A 23,500-nucleotide genomic window follows, 5' to 3' on the forward strand; every position below is an offset into this window, starting at 1 on the left:
AAACTTTTACATGAGTTGTAAATGACAACTACATTTAACATTGAGACGGAACCCCTGTACTATAAGCCAGGCAACAATAAAACAAACCTATTAATTAAAAGCCTACAAAACTAAATTAAACCCTAAACAAAATTAACCAAAATAACCACAAGAATGAACAATAACTCTTAAAAAGTCCTCTTATCAAAAATGTGCAAATTTGGCAATCAGTCCATGAGGGAAAACCAATCGGGTGGAGGGAGTCTTCGTACACTTCTTTCTCCTTAGTTTCCTGCGAATAGACAAGGAACAAGCCGCCAGTACATCTGTTCACAGTAACTTAAATTCAACAATGATAGTTACAGGTGGAGTACGTTGCCAAATACCAGAGAACGTTACTTACAACAAGCCCAGACAGATGTCTGGGCGCTGCTGTGGTCGGGGGTCTGGTATTGGGTTCTGCCGTCTCTCTGTTCCGTCTCTATTCCGTCTCTGCCCCGTTCGCCTCTAGCCGGGGAGCCACAGGCCCAAAAGCTCAAGGAATAGAGACCTGTGATGTCATGACATATATACTTTTTATTTGTGTTTTTTTCTATTCACTTGGTCATTAAGGTCCACAGAATGAGAGGTCTGCTCTGCCGGAAACATCGCGAAAAAAAAGCTATGGCCATTTTTGTATACCACACCATAGACAACCAATATAAGGCAACATTTTCCAAATTTCATTATGCTTTAAGTAGCATGTGACATGTCAAACTAGGGGTGTTCATGATTCTGAATCCATTCCAAGCATTAGTTTTGCACGGAAAACACTCCTTGGCCTAAAAACAAACGATGAGGTCAGCACATTTGGGCCTAAATTCGGACATATCCACTTGCCCAAATGTGCCCAAATGTGCTGACCTCATCATATTTGTGATGATGTCTATCGACCTTATGACCAAGTGAATAGAAAAAACACAAATACAAAGTATGTCCTGACAAATTTTGGGTGACAGGCTCCCCGGCTACTCCCATTGCACACATTCACCGCCTTTCTCTCCCCACAGGCAAGGCCAGGCCGGGCACACACCAGCCCGGGGTCGTGGTCGTGGCTCTTACAGTCGTTGAAGGCATGGCTCTCGTGGCACTTATAGCCCATCTATGGTCGGCAATCAATCAGCTACCACTGACCCCCGGGCAGCCGGGCTGGAGTGTCAGAATCATTCATTCAATCATTATTAGTCCTTCAGATTTTATCAAAATATCACGCAAGTGATCTTTATAGTCTAGTTTATGTAATCACGCCGGATCTGTCATGTAATGTATGCCAGCCATTTATTGAAAACACAACATGCATTCATCTCTATAACATTACTAAGCATTATGAATATACCGTTACGTCACAAACTATCATATCCTGGTGGAGACCTGTGCCCCGAGGGGCACTTTTTCTAGTTTACATACGTTTTTGTGGCTTTCGCCTTGATTTATTTTTTCATTGAGGGATAGGGTGACAGTAGGCTGACAGGAGATGGGGAGAGAGAGATGGGGGGGGTGACATGCAGCAAAGGCCGTCTGGATCGGGAGTCGAACCCGCGGCACACTGCCAGACTGGATTACCAGCCAAGGTGCCCAGACGGCTAGGCTACGCCTGCCACCCGGGCCAGCATTTTATTTATTTATGTATATATATATTGTATAATAAAATACCTTTTCCACCACTGCTTACAGGCTTCCCTCTGTGTGGAGGAGACTGGTCTAACCTGCTTCTGCCGCTTGCCTGTGACGTGGCCAGTATGGGCCCGTCAGCCTGTCAGTCACAGTCAGTCACAGTGGCACCGGCTCACCGCCAAACAGCACTTCATCAGGGAGACAGTTTGTCTGCTTATTGTGTAATAGCCTCTCTCAAATGTCAAATGTCATTTTCTTTACCAACACCACATTAGCTCCTAGAACGCGCATGCATGCAGCCTGTGGACATTGTAATGTAATTAGGAGTTACATTTGGTTCAGTTTGTCTGTTCTCTCAACGACACGAGCCCCTAGCTTAGAGTCACTGGTCTGGGGACAAATATTCTGCAAACATATCAACTTTACTAGATCACCCATGACGTGTTGTACATTTCTATATCTATATTTTAGGTGTAGGCTACTATTTTAAAAAAAAAGAAAAAGAAAACGAAACAAAAAAGCATAACTTTATCAATTAAACAACATTTTTCACATTTATAAAATAACATTTTCATAAATAAATAAAAAAGTTACGGAGTAGTGAAAATAGATGGATGCTTTATTGTCCATGCGGGAATTAATTTTGTGCCAAGCAGCCATCAGCATACAAAAAATCATACCCGTGTGAACTGAGTGGTGTAAGGTCTTATATAGCCTGATCAGCTCTGATCTGACGTAATGTCTGACTAATGAAATCACACCCGGGTGAACTGGGTGACCGTAGCAACCATGCTCATTTTTTGGTACGAACAGACAGACAGACAGACAGACAGACAGACAGACACGTAAACTAACAAAGCCAGTCGTAGGAGTGGTTTACACCACTCAAAAAGAAGAAAAATCACAACACATAGGCCTACTGTAAATACACGCAGCAAAAAGTGGCATGTTGTGAGCTTGTAGATCTGCCATTTTGACTAGTTTGGGTCCCAGCCAGGCAAACGTCAAAATGTTCTTTTGGATCTTGTGCTAAAAGGTTTGGGAAGCACTGCTGTTGTGGCTCTTTTGTTGGTTCCAAACATTTCCACAAAGCCAACAAACCCACTGATGCACCCAGAGACTATGTATGGATGTACACAGAACAAAAATAAATCAATGTCCACAGGTTCAATGTCATTTTTGTTTGCATGTACTTTCCAACGTGCAGTGAATAATACTGTACATTATAAACAGCTCCGTGGCCTTGTGGTTAGAGTGTCCGCCCTGAGACTGGAAGGTCGGGGTTCGATCCCCGGCCGGGTCATACCCAAGGACGGTCTAAAGAGGACGAGACGCGAAGACCGTACGGGCGACGCCATGGTGCTCCATGGAAGGAAAGAAACATGCACAGTTAAGACCAAGGAAGCTGAACGCGGAAGTGTTGGCTGCATATAGCCCATTGCGCATGTTTCTTTCCTTCCATGGAGCACCATAAGCAACATGGCGTCGCCCGTACGGTCTTCGCGTCTCGTCCTCTTTAGACAGTCCTTGGTCATACCAAAGACTGTAAAAATGGGACCCAATGCCTCCCTGCTTGACACTCAGCATCAATGGTTGGATTGGGGGTAAGTCCCTGCGACATACTAGCGTCATGTCCAGGGGGTGTAGTTGTACATCAAGCTGCCTCACGCTACAGAAACAGGAGATAGGCTCCTGCCCTATGGGCCTCATGGCTCGGCAAGGCTACTTACTACTACTACTTACAAACAGGCACATCTTCTCTTCCTTATGGCATGATCTCTGTGCTGTCTTTCTCTCTGTCTGGTAAAAAATCACACCCGTGTGAACTGAGTGGTGTAAGGTCTTATATAGACTGATCAGCTGTGGTCTGACGTAATGAAATCAGCATCAACCATGCTAATTTTTTGAGCACAGACAGACAGACTAACAAAGCCAGTTGTAGGAGTGGTTTACACCACTCAAAAATGTTTGTCCATCAGGTGCATGTGCATGCCGCTCCCCAATCACCCAGGCCTACTTATGCCCTCCATCAATTATGCCTGGGGAGGCGTGCCCTTGGTGTCCAAACAGTAATTCAATTAACTAATAACCCATTTAACCAATGACAAATAATGCCTAATAACTACTACAATTGTGATAATACTAATAAATATACAAACTAAACAGTGAGGATGGCTTCAACAACTGCTGTAGAGGGGAAATTGGAGCGGGCCCAGTACAGAGCCCTGGGGGACACAGGTCAACAAAGTACAGCATATATACTGTAGGGTTTAACTACTCAGACCTTAATATATACTTGATGGGATGATGGGATGGGAGTCCCTCAGGGCTCTATTCTATTGACTTTTCTGTTTTCACTCTACATTAAATATCTCTGCTGAAAATAGCCAATCTAAGCTCACAATGCATGTATTGTGAGCTTGCAGGTCTGTTTTCTGTGAACGTTTTCCCAACAATACCCAATGCTGGAGTTTAACCCATTTAGGCCTGACGTCGAAATTTAAAAAATGTCTTCTAAATCCTGACAGTTTTCTGAAATACCTATGTTTCTATATCAGTGGTGCTCAATATGTCAAGGACCCCAAAAATTATGGCCGCCGACCCCCATCTGAAAATATGTTGTTCCAGGGACCCCCCAGAAGCAAAGATTTGAGTTGAAAACGTTCGCTCTGAAAGAATATATATTCAAGATATTCAGATCTACAAGCTCGTAGCGCCGCGCTATGCGTAGGGAAAATGCGTAGGGAAAAAAAGTCTATGCAAATGTGAAATTAACCAATATACTTAACAATCATTGGCTGATCTACTCCATTTGATGCACAAGTTACAAGAAGATTCCATAGTCAACAATGTTTCCCCTGACTGCAGGGAATACTTACTTACACAACATTGTTACCTTAGCAGTGTTGGTACAGTACCTACCATCAAGTGCTTATACACACAGTTTAATCATTTACAGTCAACATAGAAAACAATTGCATGATTACAGTTTCCCATTTCAAGCCAACTCCAATTATCAAGTATCAAATTTTCAGGTAATGATGACTAAATCACAATGATTAAGAATATAAGGCAAATGTATTCAGATGACAAAGACAGAGGTATGGGTAAGGCTTTGGTAATAAGGCTTCTGTATATCCTTGTTTTTACAAGTTAGGAAAGTTAAATTCTACTCCTGTACACTTGATTCACAACTGTGTGTGCATGTGCATGTGCGTGCGTGCGTGCGTGCGTGCGTGCGTGCGTGCGTGCGTGCGTGCGTGCGTGCGTGCGTGCTTGCGTGCATGCACGCGCGCCGTGCGTGCGTGCGTTTTATATGTGGGCCTTTCAAATTTTGCACCACAAGACAAGTATTAAGTCCTTAGACAGTTGCACAAGTACAGTCTGGATTAAGGTGAGTCTTCAAGTTTTCGTATAGTCTGTGAACTTTGGCATAGGCCTAGGGCTTATCACACACACACACACACACACACACACACACACACACACACACACACACACACACACACACACACACACACACACACACACACACACACACACACACACACACACACACACACACACACACACACACACACACACACACACACACACACACACACACACACACACACACACACACACACACACACACACCTCAGTGATACAGTTTTTATGCCAAGATGGTATGGACCACACAGTCAAGCAAGCCCTCCCACGCCATTCTACAACATGGTACAAGCCAGTTCTGTGAGTCATGTACTGCTCTACTGTACATGATTGTCAAGGTCTGCTACTTGCGGTGCTTTGTGAGTCATCATGTGCCTCATCATGTGCCTCTCAATACAAACTGTCAAAACTACACAGCCATAACTGACAAGTATGTGAAGGTTTGACCATGATGGACAGCATCGTGGAGCGGTTTTGAGTAATGTAAATGCCAGATAGGTCATTAACCACTTTCAACCTGGGAACCTATTTTGGGCAGGGCAAGGTGTGTGTGTGTGTGTGTGTGTGTGTGTGTGTGTGTGTGTGTGTGTGTGTGTGTGTGTGTGTGTGTGTGTGTGTGTGTGTGTGTGTGACAGCATTGTACAATGTAGTATAAAACAGGGCTTAAGTGGTTAAAAATGTTGAAGCAGTTTTGCCATTTATCTGCTGTCCAAATGCATACAAATCCAGTTCAAATTCATATAGGAACAGTTCAAATTCATATAGGAACAGTTCAAATTCATATAGGGAGTTTAGGGACAGTTCAAATTCATATAGGAACAGTTCAAATTAATATAGGAACAGTTCAAATTCATATAGGAACAGTTCAAATTCATATAGGAACAGTTCAAATTCATATAGGAATAGTTCAAAACAACCAAGTCTAATAACAGAGGCAGCAGAGCAAATTCTGGAGTGTCGTTTGAAGAAACGCAGTGGTCGTTCTTGAGAGTATGAATTATTGACCCAGGTTCCCCAATGCACACACACACACACACACACACACACACACACACACACACACACACACACATATATATATATATATATATATATATATATATATATATATTTATATACACACACACACACACACACACACACACACACATTTGACATAAAACAAGACAGAAAAGAAAAGAAAATACAATTACATATAGAAGCTTGAGGGCAAAGAGCAATGTCCACAGCTCAGTCTAGTCCTGGCCAAAATCAGTCTAGTCAGCACCCTTATTTATTTAATCACTAGACAGTGACTAGACAGTTCATTAAAATAAAATGCCTTTGTTTGTTTTTCTGTGTTGATTTGCCTCAAGGAGTCCAGTAACTAAACCAACAAAAACGTATAATGTCAGTGCAGTACATAAACTCCTGGTCTGGTGAACGATCTCTTTGTAGTGGTGTTAAGTTTTGTCACATTTTGGCCACTAAATAACTTAGCGGAGAGGTGATTTAGACAAAATGGTTCGGCATGACATCAGTAAGGTCTTGTCAGCCCAACACCCTCCCAGCACAGGTAACGTCGAAAGGATTAACATTTGACAATTTAGGCCCAGTATAATGGACACTGGAGGATTTTTCACACATCAAAACATTTGTCGTTAAATCTCGGGTGAATCACGGAACGTGGCAGCTTTAGGGACTACACGTTTGTTTTGGATTTTGATCTGTTTTGATCTGTGGAATCAGCATTTCTGCCTCTTTTGTATCCCCAGCTGCTGTTTTCTGCCTCTCGACCGGAACCAGAAACCACGCCAGACACATGTCACACATCACGCTCACAGGCTCTAAAGGCTCTAAAAGGCTCTTGTTAAAACTCCTTAAGGGGATAGCTCAACATTATTATTATTTTGGTTGGGAACCTGCGTTCCTTTTCCCCTGTAATAGACACATTTGTCCTTGTGACCTGTGCGTTGGCATGTACTGTGGAAATAATTGCCAATATGCCTCTATAACTCTTCGTTTATCGGTTCATAGCTGATCCTAGTTTAGTGTAATTGTTAGATTACAACTATCCAGTGCTTCTTGATTTGAAGGGACAATGCTAATAATGTTAAAGCTGAAAAACGTATTTTAATGAATGAAACGAACCAATCTGTGAATGTAAAGTTGAGTGTGTTAATATAACATACTACTTATTCTACTGCTGTGGTCGGAGGTTAAGAAATTGGGACCCCTGTGTCGGGTAGGACGCCTACTGGTGGACACGCAGTACTGCCTGAAGCTCATAAGCACCATATCTACCCTGGACAAACAGGGATTGATTGCCTCTTGACAGAGTGTTAGAAATTTAGGAGGGTATCAGGTACGGTCGCCCCTGAACCATCTCTTTAGGAGGGTATAGGTACGGTCGCCCCTGAACCATCTCTTTAGGAGGGTATCAGGTACGGTCGCCCCTGAACCATCTCTTTAGGAGGGTATCAGGTACGGTCGCCCCTGAACCATCTCTTTAGGAGGGTATCAGGTACGGTCGCCCCTGAACCATCTCTTTAGGAGGGTATCAGGTACGGTCGCCCCTGAACCATCTCTTTAGGAGGGTATCAGGTACGGTCGCCCCTGAACCATCTCTTTAGGAGGGTATCAGGTACGGTCGCCCCTGAACCATCTCTTTAGGAGGGTATCAGGTACGGTCGCCCCTGAACCATCTCTTTAGGAGGGTATCAGGTACGGTCGCCCCTGAACCATCTCTTTAGGAGGGTATCAGGTACGGTCGCCCCTGAACCATCTCTTTAGGAGGGTATCAGGTACGGTCGCCCCTGAACCATCTCTTTAGGAGGGTATCAGGTACGGTCGCCCCTGAACCATCTCGCCCCTCGATTTTTCCGCCGACCGCTCGGTGCCACGGTTTGTTCTTGAATTCTTTATTTTGTTTTACTGAGAATATGGTTTAGAAATAAGTTTAGGGTTAGGCATAGTTTTACTGGGGTTAAGTTTAGGTATAGGGTTAGATTTAGGCATAGTTTTAATGAGGTTAAGGTTAGGAATAAGGTTAGGTTTAACCGTTTAAGCATAATTTACTTATAGGTTACTTTAGGAATACCAGGCCGTGCAGTTCCGCCGGCTGTATACGCCCGGGGCGAGTTGGTAAAGGGGCGACTCGTTTGGTATTCTTTAGGAGACCCACATTCAACTTCTGGGCAGGCATAAAAGTTTCATATAGCAGCTTTAAACAATCAACATTAATGGGAAACTGAAGGACATCTGTGGACCAGATAGCTGTGGTATCTCTTAACAAATGCATTTCCATGTTAACACCTCCAGGGTTCTCGTCTCAAACCCTTAAATTTAAACTCTTCAAACTATAGTCCTCTCTGATAACTCGACGTTTAGAAGCGTAGTTCGGCGTAAAAGTAAAAAAGTTCAATTCCTTTTTAAATTGACTCATCCACAAGATAGCCTGTCATATTCGTCTCCCTTAACAACCGCATCCACAATTTACCCATCTCAGAATAATGGTTAGTGTGTGTGTGTGTGTGTGTGTGTGTGTGTGTGTGTGTGTGTGCAGTGTGTGTGTGTGTGTGTGTGTGCGTGCGTGCGTGCGTGCGTGCGTGCGTGCGTGCGTGCGTGCGTGCGTGCGTGCGTGCGTGCGTGCGTGGGGAAGGTGCCTTTAGGTGCCTTCGAGCTCTCTCCGTACACCTACACCTCCGACTGATTAAAACAATTGAGGGGGGAGATGCAGGGCACTTGACCCAGACGGTGCATCGGTTCCAAATTGCTTTTGTTAGGTTAGTCCATAGCTCTGCTCTGCTCGGCCTGCCTATCTATCTATCCGTGTCTACAGGGATTTGTGATGCATATACATGAGAGCTGGAGGCCGGGAGGGGAGTCCGATATGGAGTTCTGGGGGGCCAATTTAGGTGCGACGTGAGAGGCGTGGAGGACACAGGAGGATGGAAAAGGGGCCGGGAGGCGCCCTAATAGAGCTGCCTGTTAACAAGCCCCCGTCTCTGGGCTTTAAGTCTGATGTCACCCGCCTCTTCTGCTTGCTACCTCCAGCTCCTCTCCTTTGCACCGCGCAACGATGTTCATTGTCTGGTCTGGCTGGCATAATTTCTCACGCTTGTCTTGTTTGGTTGCGCTAACTGTGCTCCTGCTGCTTTGTCGTTCTTTGTGCCTCATTTGTGGAGTTGTGTCTGAGTTTGTGGGTGTATGTATGTACCCGAGTTCATTTGGGTCAATGCTTTATTTTTATTTGTATTACTCTACTCTCAGAGGATTTGTGTGTGCATGTGTGTGTGTGCATGCGTGCAATCAAGCGTGTGTGTGCTCTCTACAGTATGCTTCTTTGTCAGACAGGTGCTTTGTTAAGTTGCTGCCAACATTTTTGGAGTTGTCTCTTCTTCCCAAGGGGGCGAGGTTCTTTTTTATTTCTGTCACGCACCGTTTGTTTGTGAGTGTACACAAAAAAAGTACCAGACAGGTCAAAGAGGGGAGATTACATGAATACGTTTTCTCTCTTTGCAGAAGAGCAGTTCCTCATAGCGATGCAGAAGGCCTCACAAGTAGGTGAAAGAGCTTATCTTGTGTCAATGTCTACTCTATACACTGATCCAAGACAAAGGTGTCCAAACAATACGTTGAAGGTCAGAGGAGCACACCATGGGGCAAATATTGGTACTAATGTACCAGCTATACTTTTTCTTATGATGAGCTATTTGTAATTTACAGTACACCTTCATGCTCCCCTCAGGATACGCCCATACATTTCCTTTAGTGCCACTGCCAACCTGAAGGCCTAACCACACGCCATGCAACTCTCTGCAACACGCAACTACCTGCAACATGCAACTACTTGCAACTTGCAACCATTATTCCCAATGGCAGCTGCAAGGAGTTGCATTGGTGTGGTTTGTTTTGTTGCACGGAGTTGCGAGTAGTTGCAAGGAGTTGCAGCTGGTGTGGTTTGGGCTTCCACAAGAGATCTCAAAATCAAAAGGCTGGTGTGCCAGTAAATTCATAATCCCTGGAGGATGAACCCTAACCATTTGAGCAATTAAGCCCCATGTCCTTTCCTCTATAGCCACTCTTTGACAAAAATGTCGACTGTAAACACAAGATATCGCTTATAATTGTTTATTTTCTAACCCCTCTAGTGAGAGCAGGTGGTTGTTTGATTACAGCAATGTTGGTTGTTTCACACATTTGGTCCTGTCACATGTAAGGAGTAGCATGGCTACTAGTGGCCACTAAAAGGGCTTTTAAATTCTTAGTCTTATTGTTCAAACAATAGTAAAACGACCATGCTTTGTAGAGCAATTCTCCCATGTCATTGGAAGCAATAATTTACTTCCTAAAAACTTAATTTACTCTTTCAACAGTGGGCTTAGACTTGCATGAAAACGGTTTTTAGATGTTCCTTAGCAGACTGATATATGAACTGCCTTGTTGAGTGCCTTTTTCTCTTCTTCCCACACTAAAGTAAACTGACATTCTTTGTGTCTCCTGGAGAGCAGACTTCTAGACTTAGTTCACTGAAGCCCTCTATTTACCCTTGGTATTAGTTAAGCCTTCAGACTTAGTTACGTTCATACCAGACTACTGTCTACTACATTCAGGCTTTAGCATGATCGTCCATCTTATAGAAACTCATATTTTACCTTCTCAGGAGAAGGTCTGAATACACATTGCTTTTGTGTGGTTTCATCATTAAGTCTTCTGAAAGAATATGTTCAATTTTCAAAGATTTGTGCCGCATTTTCACGATTTTTCAAAAATAGCAGACCTGCAAGCTCGTAGCACGCCACTCGGTGGCGCGCTATGAGCTTGTAGATCTGCTATTTTTCAATAGCTAAAGTATAACGTAATGCTTAAAACCCCAAAAGGGGTTCCCGTCCAAAATGCGTTAAGTCATCATGAGTTAAAAGCATAGGTACTGGCTTGTGGAATTCACTGGGGGAAGGAGTGAAATTAAAAACACAATTTCATTTATTTTGATAAAGTGGTTTAGTATAATTTAGAAGAAGTTCTGTCTATAAAATATTCTAATCACATGTCAACGAGATACCTTTTATACTATATAAAAAGGGACACAAGTAGCATGTGCTTAAATTCATATTTAGAAAATGTTTCAGATGTCAAAACATTCTGAGATGATAGAATGGTGATGGATGATGATGGTCATGGAAGGGGAACCTTCTGAGAGCTTCATGGGCAAAGATAATCAACTTCAAAGTCTAAAAAAAACGGTCAAAATGACCTCTCATACATGCTAATCTATACATCTGTGCCATCAGGAATCATATAGCATCCAAACCAGAACTTAAGGTTTCAAATACCGTTTCTTTCCGCAAGTCATATACAGATGCTATGTCTATGGTATGGTCTTGTGCTGTATGTGTTTTGTTGCAGCAGAAGAGGTAGTTCGAGAGTAATAATTGTACTGTATGACCTATGAACCACCTTGAACCACATTTAAAATGTAAGTAATTCTTCCATTCAGATTCTTTTTTAGATTTAACTTGTTGCCAAAACAAATTGTGATCCGGCATGGACATGTTGTCATTGTATTCCCTGTTTCAATTACCTTGACCTGTTGACCTTCAACTTCCTTGTTGATTGGACTCTCATTTACTTGACTCACACCACCTGCCTACTGCAATGTGAATGGTTAAAAGAAAAGAAAAGAAAAAGAAATCCCACCTGACCTGTCAATGTCACACATAGACAGAAAGTGTAATCCCTGTCTCGGCAATATAACCTTTGAACCTCCGGTCCTCCGGGGGGGCCAGAGCACAAGCAGCAGTTATTATGTCCATTAGGATAGAAATAAGGTGCAGGAAGTAGCAGGTATGTATACCTGAGTTTAGACATAAGGTGCAAGAAGTAAGTAGCCTGCTGTATGTATACCCGAGGTTCTGGCTCGAAACGTTACCACCAATAAAAATACCCACGAAGGGAGCATCATTCTGGTGTGCGGACATACAGTACTGACCTATACCGACGACGAGCTCAGTAGGTGTTTTTTGTCGTTATTCTGTGGGTTGATGATGGCTACTGTTTTGACCGCGACGGAGTCGTGCCATCTCAAGCGAACTTGAGCCACGATCGTGGCCAGACATACTATACGTTAATATTTATTTTTTACAATACAGTATGAACGTTTTGGATTAAACTGAGGGGGGAATGTTAGTTGAAACTCAAACCTACATTACAGTACACAGTTCTACAGCTCATCCAGCAGGCCATGTTAGGAATAGCTAAACTGAAAAGTCCTTAGTCCATAAAGTGTTAATCTAACACTAACACTGGACACAGGTCCACATTTGTACACAATTCGGAGTTAAATTAACACTGAATATTCTACTGTGTATGTCCATTTCGAATGCAAAAACCTCTTTGACCACACTCACTAAAACACACCCGAGCCTGAACGGAGGCACAAATTGCATTGTCTGCGTGTTTGATCATTCAGAAGGTGCTCCGTCAGTCAGACGAGGAGAAGGTTAAATCGAGAGCTTTTCTCCATGTCAATCAAAATATCTTCAGACCCAACATCTCTGTCAAAAGCAACCCAATTCTCTTCCGCTCTCTTATTTTGACATCTGTGTTAAACAAGGCCTTTACAAATCCCCCCAGCGTATATGCTCCGAACAGCTACCTGGGGAAATCACGCCTGTTTTGTGTGTGTGAGTGTGCGTGCGTGCGTGCGTGCGTGCGTGCGTGCGTGCGTGCGTGCGTGCGTGCGTGCGTGCGTGCGTGCGGAAGATGCCACCATATGCCTTGTATGTGATTGTTGAGCATGCACATGCATGAGTGCTGGTAGCATACATCAGTGGTGAGAGAAAGCTAATATGTGCATACATGCTTTTTTGTGTATTGACTCCTCCTGGGGGGTAATTGACAGGGCATGGTTCCCTTGTTTATCCAGGTCCCATGGGGAGCAGTTAGACTGCACACACTTACATCCCTGGCCTGGACCACCGCCACTCATAGAGAATGCATGCAGGAAGGGGCAGAGGGCAAATAAGGCCAAGGGAGGTATAAGTTGACACATATTTGGAATTGCACTCGGGTTGTGTTTGGCTGTATGCCTGTGAGATTATAGACAATAGACCTTGAGAGTTGATGAGCAAAGAATTTAAACGCCACTGTCACACTCATTCCAGATGGATCTCTGGGGTGTGTATACATTTTTGATTGACGGCAGGTTGATTATAGGTCAGTGGTTCGCAGCCTTTTCTCGGATCGGGACCAAATCGGCCAAATGAAAATCTCGAATGCGTTTGTGGCCCACCCATCTGACCACACATCTATAACCTGCCTTATTAATTATTGGTCAGATGGGTGGGCAGTTGGGCAGCGTGCATTGCGAGAGCATCTTTATTTTAATGATCCAATCAACTGATGGTGTTCAGGCTTGGATCAGTGGAACTATAAGTAGCATCAGCTCACTAACGCTCTGGTCCAGAGCTAAGGGGAAGAGACATAATAAAGGGCTGTCATTACATCATTACTGTGCAACCGGAGTTTACAGCAAGGTTATAATAGTTTTGTTTTTTTCATTATAGTTTAGTTTTAGTTAGTTTTGGCTTTTTTTTTCCTAATTCAGTTAGTTTTAGTTAGTTTTTAGAGCGGGTTTGCTAGTTTTTATTTAGTTTTTATTTTGGTGAAATGCTTAGTTTTAGTTTAGTTATAGTTTAGTTTTAGTTTTTTAAACTAAAAAACTATAACTAAAACTATTAAAACTAAAACTATAACTAAGGGTATTTTTTCTATAATTTCAGTTAGTTTTGTGAACACACAATACAGTTTCAGTTTTTAATTTATTTTGGCCGTATGGAGAGCAAACCTTGGAAAGTGAACCCTGCGAACATCACCGCAGCATCACTAGGACACACATTACAATGTCATTCACAGTCCAGATGTACAGTAGCATGCATGGACCAACAGGGCTGGAGACAGAAGCCTGGGAATATAAATTGTAGTGCCCTCATATAGTTTTATTTATATTTAAATTAAATAAATATGATGAAGCCAAAGCAATGTATCAAATATACAGTATATAAGGCCCTCAGCATGATAATCTATAGGACCAGACCTCTGTGGTCTGTTTTGCAAACCATATACCATACTGTACTGCTTGTATCAGTGTTTTACGTCAACATAGGTGACCTAATACCTATCTGAAGTACCAGGTAATTTACCATGCAAACAAACAACACATCAGAAGTACCAGGTCATTTACCATGCAAACAAACAACACATCAGAAGTACCAGGTCATTTACCATGCAAACAACACATCAGAAGTACCAGGACAACTCAATATCATAGTCTAAATGTGTAATGGTTGTGGTGGATTGTTCTCGAGCTCTGCAGTCAACAAAGGTTTCCCAGTTTAATTCCCACACCTTTCACGTATATTATGCTGGAGCACTTTGGTGTGTTCTGGTCAAAGTTAATCTCTTATGGGGGTTCGAACCCATCGCGGTGCTTGGTCGAGTGTCTATACAAACACAATTGGCTTGTGTTAGGGGGAGGAAAGCTGGGCAAGGAGGGTGATATTTGTCACTGTACGTACGTACTCCTCCCGACTGGGGTGCATGGCGCCTGTCAGCAGGGAGTGTTTGGTGGGAGGAGTAGCCAAGTAGGACGGAGGCTCTACATCCTCTCGGTGGGGTCTCGTGAGTCAGCAAGATACAACAGCATGTGACAAGACACAAATGTGTTTCCAATTCAAATAGGACTATTGTACATGTCGCACGGTGTACACACCATCGACCGCACGGTGCAATATTCAGGCTTACAGTGTAAGTGTCAAATGGACCTGAAATTCTCTGTGTTAATATACTGTAGTGTGTAGCGGCAGCCTATAGCAGGTCCATTCAGGTGAATTTGTACTTCTCAGTTTAATTACTGTACCATTGGGGATTTTACAGTGCACCTACAGTACATTCCCTCCCACCCAGTCAGTTTGACAAGAACCAACCTGTGGTGGTGCTTACCTATAGGGTAGAGTCTGTATTAGCAAACACTGTCTCTCATCCAGAACATCAAACAGGGCAGGGCTGTCAGCACCAAACAGGGGAGAGGTTAGGAGAGCAGTAGGGGTGGTGTCTGGTGGGGGAAAAAAAACTTGATTCACAAATCTTCTATTCACAACTTCCAAAAACCTATTTGTAAAACCTTTCTGTTTTCAATTTTCTCCTCAGCAGCTATCCTAAGCTTGCCATTGATATTATCTTAGTTTGAGGTTTTGAATTCGCAACCCGTGCTGTAAATGCTACTACTCTTTGCTACATGACAGATTACACATGTGTCCACGTGTGCATCCGTCTGTCTGTGGACAGCTAATCTCCGGCACTATTTTTGGTCCTATCGACGTGAAACGGCAAAGCTCTCCGTCTACCGAGCAATCTTCGTTCCTAGTTCCTACTCTCACATATGGTCATGAAGTGTGGGTCATGACCGAAAGAATAAGGTCGCGAATACAAGTGGCCGAAATGAGTTTTCTTCGACGGGTGGCTGGCATCTCCCTTAGAGATAGGGTGAGAAGTTCAGTCACACGAGAGAGACTCGGAGTAGAACAGCTGCTCCTTCGCCTGGAAAGGAGCCAGCTCAGGTGGTTCGGGCATCTGGTTAGGATGCCTCTCGGGCGTCTCCCTAGGGAGGTCCTCGACGCACGTCCCACTGGGAGGAGACCCCGGGGCAGACCAAGGCGCAGTTGGAGGAAACACATCGACTCACTGGCCTTGGAACGTCTCGGGATCCCCCAGGAGGAAGTCACTAATGTTGCTCTGGAGAGGGAAGTCTGGAGCACTCTGGTGGAGCTGTTGCCCCCGCGACCCGACTACGAATAAGCAGTTGAAGATGGATGGATGGATGGATGGATGGATGGCATGAAACTGAAGGCCAGAGTGTCACTTCTGCACTAAATTATTCACATCGGAGCGCTGTTATAACACACCAGTTAGTCCCATAGGAATCTGTTATAGCACACCAGTTAGTCCCGCACAGGAATCTGGTATAGCACACCAGTTAGTCCCTCACAGGAATCTGTCACAGTCACACCAGTTAGTGTGACTGTGACTATGTGACTATGTTACTATGTTACTATGTTTAGAGTACCAGTGGCGCTGTTGTGCCAGAAACAGAGAGAGAGATAGTGCTGCACTGTTGCCTGCTGAGAGAGAGAGAGAGAGAGAGAGAGAGAGAGAGAGGGGGGGGGGGGGGGGGGGCAGGGGGAGAGGGGAGTTGCACCACTCAGTTCACACGGGTGTGATTATATTACTCCTACAAATCACACAATTCGGTGCACATTATCTCTATAGTCATGTGATCAAGACGGATGTTTCATATTCCATCCTGATTGGCTAAGATTGGCATCTAAAGTTTGCAGGAGTGGCTCGTTTTGAACAAAATGCCTCAAATCATGAACTGTCAGATTTTTCATATTTCATCCTGATAGGCTAAAATTGATTTCTATATACCTGGCCTGGTGAAGACCTGTACTGTGAGGAGCGCATTTTCCCAGTTTCTGATTATTTTTTTGTCCTTTTCTTCTTCATTTGACAGTGATTACAGTGAAAGAAATTACAGGAATGAGTCTGTTATGCAATAAAGAGCTTTGGTCAGATTCGAACCCTGGCTGCAGTAAAGGCTCTTGCCCATGCAGCATACACACATCACAGCATAAAACATAACCATTAACCCATACTGGGCGGGAACCCCTTTAGGTGTTTTAAGCATTATGTTATACTTTAGCTATTGAAAAAAGATCTACAAGCTCATAGCGCGGCACTTGGTGCCACGCTACGAGCTTGTAGATCTGCTATTTTTGAAAAATCGTGAAAAATGTGGCGCACATCTTTGAATATATATTCTTTCAGGGCGAACGTTTTAAACTCAAATCTTTGCTTCTGGGGGGTCCCTGGAACAACATATTTTCAGATGGGGGTTGGCGACCAATTACATAGATTATTGGGGCTCCTTGACATGAAAATGTTTGAGAACCACTGATAGTGTTTTTCAGAAAACTGTCAGGATTTAGAAGGCATTTGTAGAATCGTCCTCAGGTCTAGAAACACAGCAAGACAGGAGGAAACACACATCAGGAATGTGAGCAGATGTGCAAAAACCTAACCTGACCCTGGAGAGAAGAAGAGAGTGGCACATTGTCAGCACGACATCAGACGGTCTCACGCTCCACTGGTCACTATAGATGTGTTAAGATTACACAGGGTTACCTGGTAGTTGTGTCAAACACGGAGCGGTGTGAGTGATGTTAACCAGGCGTAAGGGATCACACAAGAGGTGTTTATTTTCTCTGTCAGATGCTTGGCAACTCACACCTGAGTCTTTGTCTCTCCTTTGACTCCTGGAGCAGAACTCACACTTGTCTGGCAGCCGTAATGAATTGATAGTGATCTGGCAGAGCGCTAAAACAACTATGGAAGGATGACTGAATCATTGTTCTGTCAAGGTCGCGGTAGTCACTTTAGAGATTGGCACGATTGTCAATGCTTTAATTATTCTTTTTCTTGGAACTCAGACTGTTTTCATTTGTATTCTTCGTGTGTTCTGTTAAAAAAGAATCCCTAGCTGCCTTAAACCCGAGCTCTTGCCTCCTTTTACCTTGGAAATTGCTTCGAAATGTATCTAGCCTAATTATACACAAAATAAACATGCCAAAATGACTCTAACCCTATCCCATCTTGATCGCATGAATATCTTATTTTATTGGATCTTCAGTTGTCATTAGTGTATGACTAACAGTGTCGTGCAGGGATAAGACATTTTGAGAAAAAGTTAAGACAAAAGTCGAGCTGCATGAATCCAAGAGGATGGCCCCTACATTTTGACACGTGTGTGCAGCAAAGACCGGAATTGGAACTCGAACCCGCAACCAGGCTACATTGAGCTTAGGTGCCCAGACCACTAGGCCGGCCACTACTCATTTTTTAGCATTTCCTCTCTAGCGCCACCATACGCCAAGATTTTCAATTGGGAATCAGAAGGTTCCCGGTTCGATTCCGGGCTCCCCTGGAGTTAGTGTCGAAGTGTCCCTGAACAAGACAGTGAACCCCTACCTGTACCCGATCAGCAGGTTGGTGCCTTGCATGGTTTCCTCCGCCATCGGTGTGTGAATGATGCTTAGGATAAAGGTGTTATTAATATTATGCACCACCATTTAGGTGTTCCTAGCAGAGCGCTCTTCTTGTTTTTGATATGGGGAAAATATAGGACTCCAATTTGCAACATTTTGTCTTTTACAAGAAGGTGTAGGCCAGTGTTTCCCAACCTGTGTGCCGCGGGACTTTACTGTGCTGTTTGATGTGTCCAGGTGTGCCGCCTGATTTGACCGAAAATAACACTAACCCTCCCCTGAAAGCAATAGCTACTGAGCGGCAGGATTCCTATTGTTGCGTCGTTGTTGTTGTCACACGTCTAATTAGACGTGTGACAACAACAACGACGGAACAATAGACTCTAACGACCATCGGCCATAGGAATGTTAATCACCTGTACTCGCCGGGCAACTTTACTGTATAAATGGGGCACAGACTACTAGCTTGGCACTCACTCACATTGTACTGCTACTACAAGATGGAACCAGCAGCCAAAAAGAGATGCATCCAGAAGACGCTACATTTCGCTCCCTCCATTCGGCTACTATACTTTGACGGCCACTGCCACATATTCCATTTCACACACATGCAGATTCATTTCACAGACACCTCAATAGTTTGCTACCTACAGTACAGTACACAGATTTATTTTATTTGCAGGCAACCACACAGGCCCAAAAGTCAAGGAAAAGTCTTGTATATGTTTTCAAGGAAAATGTCAGTAATTTATGGAAAAACACATCATACTGTATTATGGGCTTATTTCTCGCACATGGTGGGGTTTAATAACTGGATCGGTACTGTATCTGATGGGGTATAGCCTCCAACTGAATAACTGTATCGGTACTGTATCTGATGGGGTATTAACTGTATTGGTACTGTATCTGATGGGGTATAGGTACTGTATCTGATGGGGTATTAACTGTATTGGTACTGTATCTGATGGGGTATAGGTACTGTATCTGATGGGGTATAGGTACTGTATCTGATGGGGTATAGCCTCCAACTGAATAACTGTATCGGTACTGTATCTGATGGGGTATTAACTGTATTGGTACTGTATCTGATGGGGTATAGCCTCCAACTGAATAACTGTATCGGTACTGTATCTGATGGGGTATTAACTGTATTGGTACTGTATCTGATGGGGTATAGGTACTGTATCTGATGGGGTATAGCCTCCAACTGAATAACTGTATCGGTACTGTATCTGATGGGGTATTAACTGTATTGGTACTGTATCTGATGGGGTATAGGTACTGTATCTGATGGGGTATAGGCCAACTGTTTCATTGAATAACTGTATCGGTACTGTATCTGATGGGGTATTAACTGTATCGGTACTGTATCTGATGGGGTATTAACTGTATCGGTACTGTATCTGATGGGGTATAGGCCACTGTATCTGATGGGGTATTAACTGTATCGGTACTGTATCTGATGGGGTATTAACTGTATCGGTACTGTATCTGATGGGGTATAGGCCACTGTATCTGATGGGGTATTAACTGTATCGGTACTGTATCTGATGGGGTATAGGCCAACTGTTTCATTGAATAACTGTATCGGTACTGTATCTGATGGGGTATTAACTGTATCGGTACTGTATCTGATGGGGTATTAACTGTATCGGTACTGTATCTGATGGGGTATAGGCCACTGTATCTGATGGGGTATTAACTGTATCGGTACTGTATCTGATGGGGTATAGGCCACTGTATCTGATGGGGTATTAACTGTATCGGTACTGTATCTGATGGGGTATAGGCCACTGTATCTGATGGGGTATTAACTGTATCGGTACTGTATCTGATGGGGTATAGGCCAACTGTATCGGTACTGTATCTGATGGGGTATAGGCCACTGTATCTGATGGGGTATACTGTAGGCCAACTGTTTCATTTATGTTCATTCACTGTGTGCATGAAGTTGCTTACTTTTTTCTTACTGGAAGAAGCCCATTAATTAGCAAGTTGACACACTTTAATCAGTCTTTTCAAAATATCTAACAGGCCCATTAATTAGCATTTCGATACACTTAAATCAGTCTTTTCAAAAAATCGAACTGAAGAAGCCCATTAATTTGCGTTTTGACACGGCGTAAACCAGTCTTTTCAAAACTCTAACTGAACCCATATGTGCGCTCAACCATACCATATCGCACACTATATGAATCATTCAATTTGACCAAAATTCCACACAAGACCTTTTAACTCCAGGGTCACCAATGGCTTAAAGTGGTATATCTTTGCGGTAGGCGGTAGCTCAATGCTAGTTTCCAAATGCACTCAGAGTTGACTTAGCATCTTAGTATCTGCACAAGAATAATATGGAACATGTGAAACGCCCAGGCTGGTATACTGTGCATACAATGTAAACACGTGTATGTTCAGTCAGACTGCATACATTTCACTGTATTTGTTGTTGACATTCCTCTTTAATGTCAAATTCATGAACTAGGAAAACGCCTGTGTGTGAAGTAGGGTCTGGTCTCAATATAAAATAATAAAATCCTATGTGTTACTTTATCCATTTGTTACTCCTTCGATAGTTGTTTGAGTACGAATGTAACCAATGGACCCTTATGGGTCCATGTGCATGTCAAATGGCCCCTTATGGGTCCATGTGCATGTCAAATGGACCCTTATGGGTCCATGTGGTTAGATTTGTACACTGATGAGTTAATACAAAGCAAGTCTCTTGCACACCTAAATGTGACAGGTGCGTATAGGAGAAGACCAAACAAGGGCCAGACGCACTGAAAAAGGAAAAAAACAAACTCCCGCACACTGTCTTCAAATGCAGTTAAAAGGCTTTAATGGGAATCCCAGTAAGTAGATTTACAACGTTGAAACGTTGTGATTGTTGTGAGTGTTGATCTCAAGTTGAGATTGTTGAGCTTGAGCTTGACTAGAGTCAGGCTCAATAGGGTCTTTCTGCTAAGCCCGTTCCATTGGCTGTGGTTTCGCTATAGATAGCAGGCAGGGATTGTTAATCCATTCATGTCACTAATTAGATGACGTTGAAACGTTGGGATTTCCCATTAAAGCCTTTTAACTGTATTTAAAGACAGTGTGCAGGACTTTTTTTTCCTTTTACACTCTCTGAGTTAAATTAACAGCAAAGATTTTCCCGTGTAGCATGGTGATGGGGTGTGGTCTTGCCCGGTTGCAAGGTAGCGGGGAGTCGGGGACATGCCACTGCCTGGGTATGGTGCTTTACGGGTGGCCTTTTCCTGGGGTAAACAAAGGCATAATCTCCCCTGGGTCTGCGTATCATTAATCTTCATCATTTGATTGTACGCTGTGTGTCAGTGTAATGACAAACACGGCACAGTGCTTTGACTAAAAGGCACAAGCTGCCAAGCCCTAAAGGTGTGGCGATGTGTCCGCTTCAGCTGACACTCTGGTTATCTTCTTCAGTGGCTGGTTGGGACGGTAACATCTCTACAGTGTCAACCGGTTTCTTTATTTTAATATTACTATAGTGGTGCGATTTTTAACCGGGCGGGGTCATTATGAACAAATAATGTTTTGATGAGAATAGTCTTGAGGTAGAGGGAGGTAGGTAAGGTTTTGGGGTAGGGCTAAAGAAATATAATTAATGTTAGAAAGCTGAAACAATGTTAAAATGAAATGAAACAATAGACAAACAGGTATTGCAGCAATAACAAATGAGTATAGCATACACACTGTATAGTGTATATTATAAACAGCAGCAACAAGCAGGGGAAAAATAGATAAAAACAAGCAAAGGGTCTGACAGACAGCAACATTTCTCTGACATGATGTCCAAAATAGAGCAGTCGGACTAACGGGAGGTCGGATTTAATCCCCAGACCAAACATGCTATTAGTTTTTGGAACTTTAAAAAGAACATGGTGAGCATGAACAAGTGTTGTAAACCAATGATTTGTGACGAGACGAAACCATTTGAAGATATACATTGTCTCTACAACGCTTGCCGAAAATAGCAGGCCTACCACCTCACAACGCATCACACGTTGTGAGCTCGTCGGTTGGCTATTTTTAGCACGTGAATCACATGACACCATTGCGTGGCGGAGCATACATTTAAGCGTTAGAATGTTGAAGGAGAAGGCCTAAACAAAATACCTGCACTGGGGGCCTATCACCAGGGTCCTTACACCCCTGTTTGTATGACTCAGACTGACTGGTTTGTCTGGTTATATGGCAGGTTAATCCCATACAGAGAAAGAGTGTTTTTCAAAATATACAAAAAATTACCCCCAAAACATATATACTCGCACCCCGGGTGGTTAGAGGCTGAGGAGAGACTCCCCAGTATGCCTTGGGGTGTGCCTATAGACTACAGTATGTGTTATTCTTCTATTGTGTCATTTGTTTTTACTATGGGAATGCACTGATGGGAGATACGTGTCCACTTTGATTAATGATGAATTGGTTTATGTTCATGTAGTCGTTTATTTCATGTGTTTGGGGGTTGGATCGTGAGCTTTGTTGTAGGTGGTAACCCCCTTTCTGTCATTGTAGGGACTTGCTTTTGCTGTTTATGGCAGCCACAATAAAAAAAAAGGGTTCCCATTGAGAGGTTGCTAGCGTGCTTCATTTCCATCGCTCATTACAATATTTTGCGGTGTGGATATGGACTGCTGTTTGACTGCATGTTGGTCAGGTTGATAGATTGGTTGGGTGATTGTTGATTGTTGTCTGGCTGTTTGGCCAACTGATTGTTTTGACGGGTCGGTTGTTTTGATTGGGCCGCGTTGCAGAGTGGCGTGGCCACGTGACTGGACTATAGTGTCTGTCAGGCCGTCTGGAGTTATACGCATGGCGGCTTCACCACAGACAACAAAAAAATAACACAGCTCCATCAGCGCAGGCTGCGCAGCCACCCGAGCATGGCAAGTTTAAAGACTGCACTGCAAGCTGCTAGTTGATGCTTTAAACAGCATCTGGTTTACGCAGATGCAGCGAAAACAAACCCCCGAGCAGGCAGAACAAAATGACACAAACTTAGTACGTTGTGCAAAAGTGCAGTAAGGGTCTCTGTCAACAACATTATACAAGACACATGGCAGGGGATCAGAAATATGGTTTATGGACTGGTCCTATGGTTTGTTAAGGGAGATGGGGGGGGAGAGAGAGAGAGAGAGAGAGAGAGAGAGAGAGAGAGAGAGAGAGAGAGAGAGAGAGAGAGAGAGAGAGAGAGAGAGAGAGAGAAGGCAAATAAAGAAGAGGAGGCAAAGAAAGGCAGGAGATGTTTAAAGATCCTAATCCTCATGTCTGTGATGGTCTGTGACATACAGAACACAGAGGAACCTGCCCTGCTGTTTGTCCCAGGCTAACAC

General features: G+C 43.5%; 1 protein-coding gene across 1 annotated transcript in view; it reads right to left on the bottom strand.

Annotated features, from left to right (window-relative positions):
• ddx46 (DEAD (Asp-Glu-Ala-Asp) box polypeptide 46) overlaps positions 1–23,500 on the bottom strand; it is a gene marked incomplete at its 3' end in the record, with an annotated part of 101,830 nt that overhangs the window by 60,235 nt on the left and 18,095 nt on the right. The window lies entirely within an intron of this gene.

The sequence above is a fragment of the Electrona antarctica genome (genome assembly GCF_951216825.1).
Source record: "Electrona antarctica genome assembly, chromosome: 8".
In the NCBI taxonomy this organism is placed as follows: domain Eukaryota; kingdom Metazoa; phylum Chordata; class Actinopteri; order Myctophiformes; family Myctophidae; genus Electrona; species Electrona antarctica.